The following is an 8,292-nucleotide window of genomic DNA, read 5'->3' on the forward strand; positions in this document are numbered from 1 at the left end:
AAGAATACAACTGCACATATTCTTTCTTTTCCAGGCTAAGAATTTTACTTACTTCATTCCATTTCCTTCACAAAACACACTCAAACGTGACAAAATCTAGAAAAATTTTTCTTTCAATTTCCTTTTTTTAGCTTTCTCTATTTCAACAGACCACCAACTCTGTTTTCTTAATGTAAAGTCTTCAATTGCACTGAATTATAAGATGGAAAATATTTCTGGTAATAGTAATGTTGTTGTGTCAAAGAGAGGATCTAGGTCTTGGCATTTTTTGCATACATAACAGGCCACGTTCCATGTGCAGAAAGGTCTGACAGACAAAGTGAAGCTCTGTTTGTTTTTATCTCCCTGTTCCCACGTACAATGTGTTTCCGCTTTCGGAATGAGGTAACGGTCGGCTACCTTACGTAAAGCGAATTTACTGCTGTCCTTGAGAAATGATCTAAGCATCAACTAAAGAGCTGTGTTTTGGTTTAACTAAGTATTTCTAATAGTTATGAGTTTTTTGATTTTTTCCACAGGTCCTGCCACTGGTGATTATTAGTGCGTTTGTTAGGATGCATATTCAATGCTTGTTGTTTTTTTCTCTGTGTCTGGAAGAGGCATGTCCTAAGGAGGAAATACGGGCGCCCCCCTGCCAGATTGCATGAACTGCAGAGAAACAATCTACACCACTGCCAGCTTTCCCACAAACAGCTCTTCTGCCGCACATGATGACTCCACTACCTAACTGTTGCAGGAACACTTCACGCCAACATCCCATCACTCACTGTCATCACCACAGGATCTTGTCTGAAAAACCCGTTTACTATTCGACCGTCACAACCCACAACACACTGAAAAGTCTGACAGTTTTCACTTCATTCATTCTGACTTTTACAATCACAGGGTCATGATATTATTGACTTGTTTGATCACACTAGGTTTAGACACAGGAGTCCACCAGTTCATCACCACCGCCTAAAAAGCACACAGAATTAAACCTCGTGAATATGTTTGCTAAAAAAAAGTTAATATGAACAGTGTGTAAAAATACACTCATGTTATTCAATAATCTGGCAGACTTTCAGCACTGTGTAGCTATTTCTGTTGTTGCCTTTTGCTTTTTGCTGCACTGTGGGTTTTCAGGCGTAGTCATATAGATTATCTGTACATAAATAACTTAAATCTAGTCCTAACATAAAGTGCTCACACTCTTCTCTTCGTCTGCTGTATTATCTTTCAAAATATATTAGTTTTTTTACAAATTACGGCTGTATTTTCCTGTTTATGTATCTTCTTAACCACCGCTATACCAACACACTATGAGAACATCCAAAAATCTGAAATGTCATAAATCACATTTAGTTCACAGTGGACTTGAAGAACAAGCCGTGTCAAATACCATTGAAACACCCTGACCACATCCCCTACATTGTGTGCGCACAGACCACGCAGCACTTCCTGCACAGAAAGAGAGAAAGACGAGCTGCCATGGAACATAATCCCAGTAGAAATGACACTTTCTAGAAAACAAATAGAATATAGACCTAATATTAGAACACAGTGTTGACTCACATATCCTAAATTATTCACAGAATTGCTCGCAATTAATTTTAGTACAACAGTACAATAGTCAGTGAAACATGCAGGCTGATTTTACATTAATTTAATGTAAATGTTTCAATATGAGAGCTCATACAGATAATGTAATAACTTTGTAATGGGGGTTTGGTGAAGCTGACGATTACTTTGACTCAAATCAAACCACGTAATTTACTTATCTGTCTTCATAAAGATAATCAACAATTTATGATTATCGAAGAAATTTTCAGCTATCCAAGTGTGAAAATACTGACAATAAATAACACAGAAACTATTTGGTGAAATCTGCACAGTTCATATCTTAAGATGGACTGGGACATACCCAAAAGTGATGCTTAAATGCTGCATGATCACAGCAACATGCATCAAGTGTGATATAGTTCATTTAGTTCATGATGACCGGACTGTATTATGTTGACTGACAGCAAGAATAACCAATCGGTTCATGTACAAGCCTGTTGAGTTGTGAGAAAAATATCGTAAGAGGGAAAAAATATAGAGTAGTCAGTAGACAGGAAGTGGATATGCATGGATACTATATATCATCTCAGGAGACTTGCGTGCCGATGCTGAGATCAACCATCGAATAAACAGGGGAACTGACGCTGAACGTAAAAGAGTCACAATATTTTCATGAGGATTTTCAAAATGAGGACTCTTCTTCTGCTTCTCCTCTCACTGATGACAGGTAAAACAATTATTACTGCCTGATTCCTGATACTAGATACTTAATAAATACATCATGTGGTGTAGTTTCAGCTACTTTTGCATTAGTCTCATTAACAGTCTTACTGATTCAAAATAAAACCAACAGGGTCAAAAATCAGTTCTTATTTAAATACAGATATTTTCTGCTTCTCACTGTGAATAATTCATCCAACGCGGCAGTGACACAACCTGTAGTCTGTTTATAAAAGGTCACTGCACAGGCAGTATTTGTGATTTCATGTAAATATGAAGCTATCAGGGCTTAATTTGATATAAAATATAGCCTGTTGATGAAAAATACAGGCAGTGATGTTTTTTTTTATTTCTTCATGCAAACATGGGTCGCTAATATTCAACAAATTCAACAAGAATTCAGACTTACCTAAAAGAAGAGGAAGTGAAAGTTACATACAGCTTTTTTTAGCCAGTTTATTTTTTTATACCCGCATGTTCAGGTGCAAGAGGAAACTCATGAATACTAATTAATTATACTTACATAATTACTGTCAGTAAGAGTGGCAGAAATATTCTGGATCTGTTCTATATGTGAAGGTTAGAGCAGGATGATTAGTGTTGATACAGTTATAAAGTTGTTTTACAGTTTGTATGGTCTCATTCTCAACTTATCTGAGACTAATGGCCTGTATGCTGATAATCATGAGATGATGAAAAGTCTGGCCACACTTGGCTTAAAATAGCTGCCTTGCTATTATTATGACTAGACAAGTCACTTCTGTCTTTGTCTGATCTACAGGTTGTGACGCTGTGTCTAATGTGAAGGGATGCCGAGACGGATGGGTTGAATTCACCTGCAACTATCCAGAACAAAATGGAAAAGATGAAAATATAACATATTCCGTTATTGATGTAATTAAATCTAGAAAGAATAACATAATACAAAGTTCTAAAAACAATGAATGGGAAACCACCGACAGTGTTTCCCTGTACCGTGATACAAACAATAAAAAAGTCAGAGTGCTCATCAAAAAACTTAAACGGGAAGACTTTGCAGAATACCAGTGTGAAGAGCAGGGGTCAGACTTCGACACAGTAAAACTGGACAAAGGTAAGAGACGTGTATTTTTAATGAACTCATGTAGTTAGGGGTGGGCGATATATCGAATATACTCGATATATCGCGGCTTGTTCTACGTGAGATGTATGAAATGACTATATCGCGACCATCGAGTACTTGTCCCGTAAATGTTTTAAGCCGTTGGCATTTAATTCTCAGGAGTTTTGCCTGTGTCACTCCTGGTGCTGCTCACAGCACGCAGCACACTGCCCCGCCCACCCAGAAAAATCCCCTGCGCGCATGCGTACTTTCTGTATCAAGTGAGGAGAGAAGTGAAGAGCACAAGCGAGTTAATTGAAGATGGAGACGGACGACTTGGTTCCGAAGAAAATCAACTGCGGTCACGCCAGCCGTCTCTCGTTTTCACGTGGTCACGTCAGCTGCTCCAATATTTTCAAGTGCGCCCTTATTGCCGACTTTATGGCAAAAACTTTGAGAAAACTGGGAAAGTCAGCACTAGCTTACTGCAGCGTGTGGACACTTCCGGTTTTCAAAATAAGACGTGGGTGTTAAATTTATTAAAGGTTTATTTATAAAATATGAAGACTGGTTAAAATTTGATTTAAAACAGTGTCTCATAAGCCAAGTATGATCCTGCACTGCTTTAAAGCTCATATTTACATTATGAAATGCATTAAAAATTCATAAAAAATATGACAAGTGTTAAAATGCTATAAAAAGAGTACAAAACAACAACAACAAAAATATCGAGATATATATCGTGTATCGCGATATAGCTTAAAAATATCGAGATATTGGTTACAGGCCATATCGTGCAGCCCTACATGTAATGTAATCATAAAATGTTTTTGATCTACATTCATAAGCCATAAACTCACGCAGTAGGTCCTCGCCATGTTACAGTAGCCCAGAACAGACAAACTAAACACTGTCTCCAGATACGACGTCATGTTTTTCCTGAGTCATTATGTCTTCAGGTAAACAGACACGTAGAAATAGAAACCAATCTGCCAAAATGAACCAAAGAACAAATTACAAGACATGCAGATATATTTGATAAGTGGAACAACGCAACCAGCTCAAACTGTTTCCAATAGACCATAGGTCGGCAATAGGCGGCCCGCGGGCCAGATGTGGCCCGCAAGCAAAAACATCTGGCCCGTGAGATTGTTTGAACTAGAGAAAGAAAATAAAAATATAAAATATACTTTTTAAAAATCGGACTGCCAGTCTCAAAAATGCTCTTTATTTGGAAACTTCATTTTCCAGAACAGAAAATTTTCCTCAATCTAAATGCTTATTTGTTTAACTGGATACAGAGTGAATAAGCACATCAGCGTGGTGCAGCGTGAACGCTAAACATGCAAAAACAAACGAAGTCAGTGGACAGTGCCTGATGCTGAAATTCCAAACTAGTCCCTAAAACACAAGTTGTCATTCAAACAACGGACAGGCTTCATATTATTGTGAAAATTAACATCAAACATAGGCATTTACGTACATAGAACTGTGAAAAGTAAAACACAAGTTTCAAACATAGCATGTGTGTTATTTAGGCCTTTATATGACTGTGGTGGCACCAAAAATGTAAACTGATAGCAATGCATTGCACTGTCAAATCGGAGCAAAAAAGAACGAAGCAAAAAATCTGAATCCACTCGACCATGGGCTGGAGTCCTCGGCCCCTGAAACGACAGAGCAGACGTGCTACATTTACTGTAGGCCTGAATTATGAGTAGCCTACAACGAGACATTCATTAAAAATAGGCTACAGTTCAGATTTTAGACACAATAGCTGGTTTAGATTACTCACCTAATGTGAAAAGTGGCATCTCCCGCTGGCCACTATTTGCTGGATATCTGGTGAAATAGACGTCACTTTAATCCTCAGGCAGTTCTCGAGATTTTGGTGAGTCAGTCTATTCCTCTCGTGCGTTTTTATTGCATTCATAGCTGAGGAGGACGACTCACATACGTAGGTGGAAGGGAACATTGTCAGAATGTAAAGTGCGACTTTCTTGAGGTTGCTGTATTCCTCGGAGCATAGTAGGCCTATCCAAAAAGCACTCACGGACTCCGCACTTCTGAGCGCATCTCGCACAACTGAGGGAGGATAAGATAGTCAGCTGCTGCCTTGCTCTTGCTCATTCCAAGGAACGCTTTGATCTCATTCAGTAGCGCACAGAAGCGATCCAGTGCTTTCCCCTTGCTTAACCAGCGCACATCATTGTGAAGCAGCAAGTCATCGTGGGCGGCATCTGCTGACTCAGCCACAAGTTGTCGGAAAAGCATGCTGGGTGCTTGATGTACCTCTGACAAAATTAATGACTTTCATCACTTTGTCCATAACATTCTTTAGCTCGCCATTCAGTCCACCATTCAGAGGACACTTTGGTGGATGAGGCAGTGCAGCCCGTGCATTTGGGGGACAAGTTCTTTCAGCCTGCTCACCAGACCTCTGTGCTTTCCCACCATAGCAGGAGCCCCGTCTGTCACGATTAGGTTAACCCTCTCAAATGATAATGAATGCAACTGAAACAACTCTTCCAGTTTCGCATCTCCAGTGGTGTGCCCTTCTAATGGAATTAGAGACAGCAGCTCTTCCTTGAAATCCTTCTCATCAAAGTATCTCACATAAACACACAACTGGGCTACATCTGTGTTGTCAGTGCTCTCATCAATGGCTAAGGAAAAGTAGTTTGCGTGACTGACACCGTCGACAATTGCACCCTGCACCGCATCAGACAGCGCTTCTATGCGGCGGGCAGCGGACCTCGCAGAGAGCGACATCTGTTTCACTGACCCGATCACATCATCCATCGACTTGTTGGTATCAAGTTCCTCCAAAACTGTCACCATCATCTCCTTGAAGACCTCTGCGTCAGTGAATGGCTTGTTGTGCTTTGCGAGCACCCAGGACGCTTTCAGAGATGCACTAGTTACCTTCTGTTGGGATGTGAGGCCTCGCACCAGGATCCTGTTGCTGTGTGCATAAGCACCTTTCAGGGCTTCGATTTTGCGCTTTCGTGCCTCTGTCTTTTGAGGGAACGCAACCTTGAAATTAGCATGCTTCGTTTCGTGGTGCCGTCTAATATTGTACTCTTTGCATGCAGAGACACCCTCGTTACAGATCAGGCATGTGGGCTTTGCATTAATAAAACTGGGGAGGATGAAGGCTTAGTTCTCTGTCCATTCATCATGAAAGATCCTGTTCTCGCTGTTAAGTTTTCTCTTGAGATTTTTTGATAGTGCCATTTTTCGGACAGCTAACAGCAACAAGTGGAAATGTTTTTTTGTTTTTTTTTTAACAAACAGGCATATAATTAATAGCGCCCCCAGTGGTCAGTCCACAAATTTAACCTACATCAGCTCGCTTGAATGTCTCAGTGCGTCTGCTCCGTCATTTCAAGATCGCCTATCATTTTCATTATCACCCCTCCTCCCCTATTAATTCATTATATTAGCCATTGTTTTGGTTGTGGCCCGCCATGTAATGGCTTGGAAAATATCTGGCCCGAGGCCAAACTTAATTGCCGACCCCTGATGTACAGTATGTCACCTATACTTTAGTATCTAGCCCAACGATGATTAAAAAATTAATTTTCAGATATTCTTCACTCTGAGAACTACATGCATCTATACCCGGACATCTTTATAACTTCATTCAGTGATTTTGATGAAACTGGATCAGGTTTTATACAGAATATATTTGCTCTGGTGTCCCCTGATAGTTGATCATCCTTAGAGTTTCCTGACAGGCAGATAGCTTTAACCTTAAAACTTTCTAACTGCTAATTATCTGCTGCTAACTGAATCTGCTATTAGTGAGCAACAGAACTAGGCTCAGTAGCCAGGATGGACTGGGTTCAAGCACAGCCTCGGAGACCGACAGGGAATAATGTTATAATTATTCACAGACTTTCCTGATGGAAAGAGAAGTAGCAAACCGCTTATTGTCATTAGCTCAGTCAGCCATGCAGCTAACTGACCAGTAGGGATGTAACGATACACTCAACTCTCGACTCGATACGGTTCACGATTTTTTGTTTGCGATACGATTTTCTCATGATTTTTATTTTCATCAAAATGAGCTACAGACAAATTACGACCAAATAAAATGATCTTTTTATGTGTAGGAAAAGAAATTTAGATGCTTTTTTTTTACAGAAACTCTCAAAAAGTTTGTGTTCTCTTACAAAAAGTGCAACTTACATGGTCATCTTAAACAACAAAATACATGAAAAATATCTCCTTTCTTTAGAAACAATCCCACAAGTAAACTGGTGTTAACTGGTGTAATGTGCAGTTTTCGCTCTTGAAGCGGCATAACGGTACTTTGCTTCTCACTGTGGTGTTGGCTAATATGCTGCTGCATGTTGCTCGTGTTGCCGCAGTCTCTTGCAATATTTACATGCTGTTTTTGGTTTTGTCTGTCCATTTCTCACAGTTGTATTATTGTATATAGGGAATCCAAAATGATTTCAAACTGCTCGGTTCATCCTCTATATCAAAGCTATTTTCTACCGTCGCCATGTCTTCCCTCGCTCTGTGCTCCGTACCTACGTAGTGACGTAAGTCACGTGACTTGACGCCTGATGTTGAACAAATGAATCACCAACCAGTGACTTTTTTTAAGATAACGTAACCTATTTCTTTTTTAAAAAGAAAAAGAACATATCCCACTACTCTTGCATTTTCTGTCAACCGGTGCGAATCGTCACGCATCTGTACTGGTTTTTAATCGTGTCACGATGCATCGTTACATCCCTACTAACCAGGCAAGAAACCTGTCATGTACATAATAATTCTGGTTTTGAAAGGCAATAAAGAAATTTTACTCACTTACTTACAGTTTGCATCTTTAACTTCTCTTTTATATTTGCAGACAGAGACGGCTGCCTGGGACAATTTATTCAAACTGTGTACAGAACAGCTAAAACCACCATCACATGTAATTATCCAAGAAA

At 39.7% G+C, this 8,292-nt stretch overlaps 2 protein-coding genes across 12 annotated transcripts in view; one reads left to right on the forward strand and one right to left on the reverse strand.

Annotated features, from left to right (window-relative positions):
* Nucleotides 1-8,292, reverse strand: part of angpt4 (angiopoietin 4) — a 158,404-nt gene that overhangs the window by 88,971 nt on the left and 61,141 nt on the right. The gene's annotated exons all lie outside the window — the stretch shown is intronic.
* LOC113744035 (uncharacterized) overlaps nt 1-8,292 on the forward strand; it is a 42,890-nt gene that overhangs the window by 22,580 nt on the left and 12,018 nt on the right. The window lies entirely within an intron of this gene.

This window comes from Larimichthys crocea, chromosome VI (genome assembly GCF_000972845.2).
Source record: "Larimichthys crocea isolate SSNF chromosome VI, L_crocea_2.0, whole genome shotgun sequence".
Taxonomy (NCBI): Eukaryota; Metazoa; Chordata; class Actinopteri; family Sciaenidae; genus Larimichthys; species Larimichthys crocea.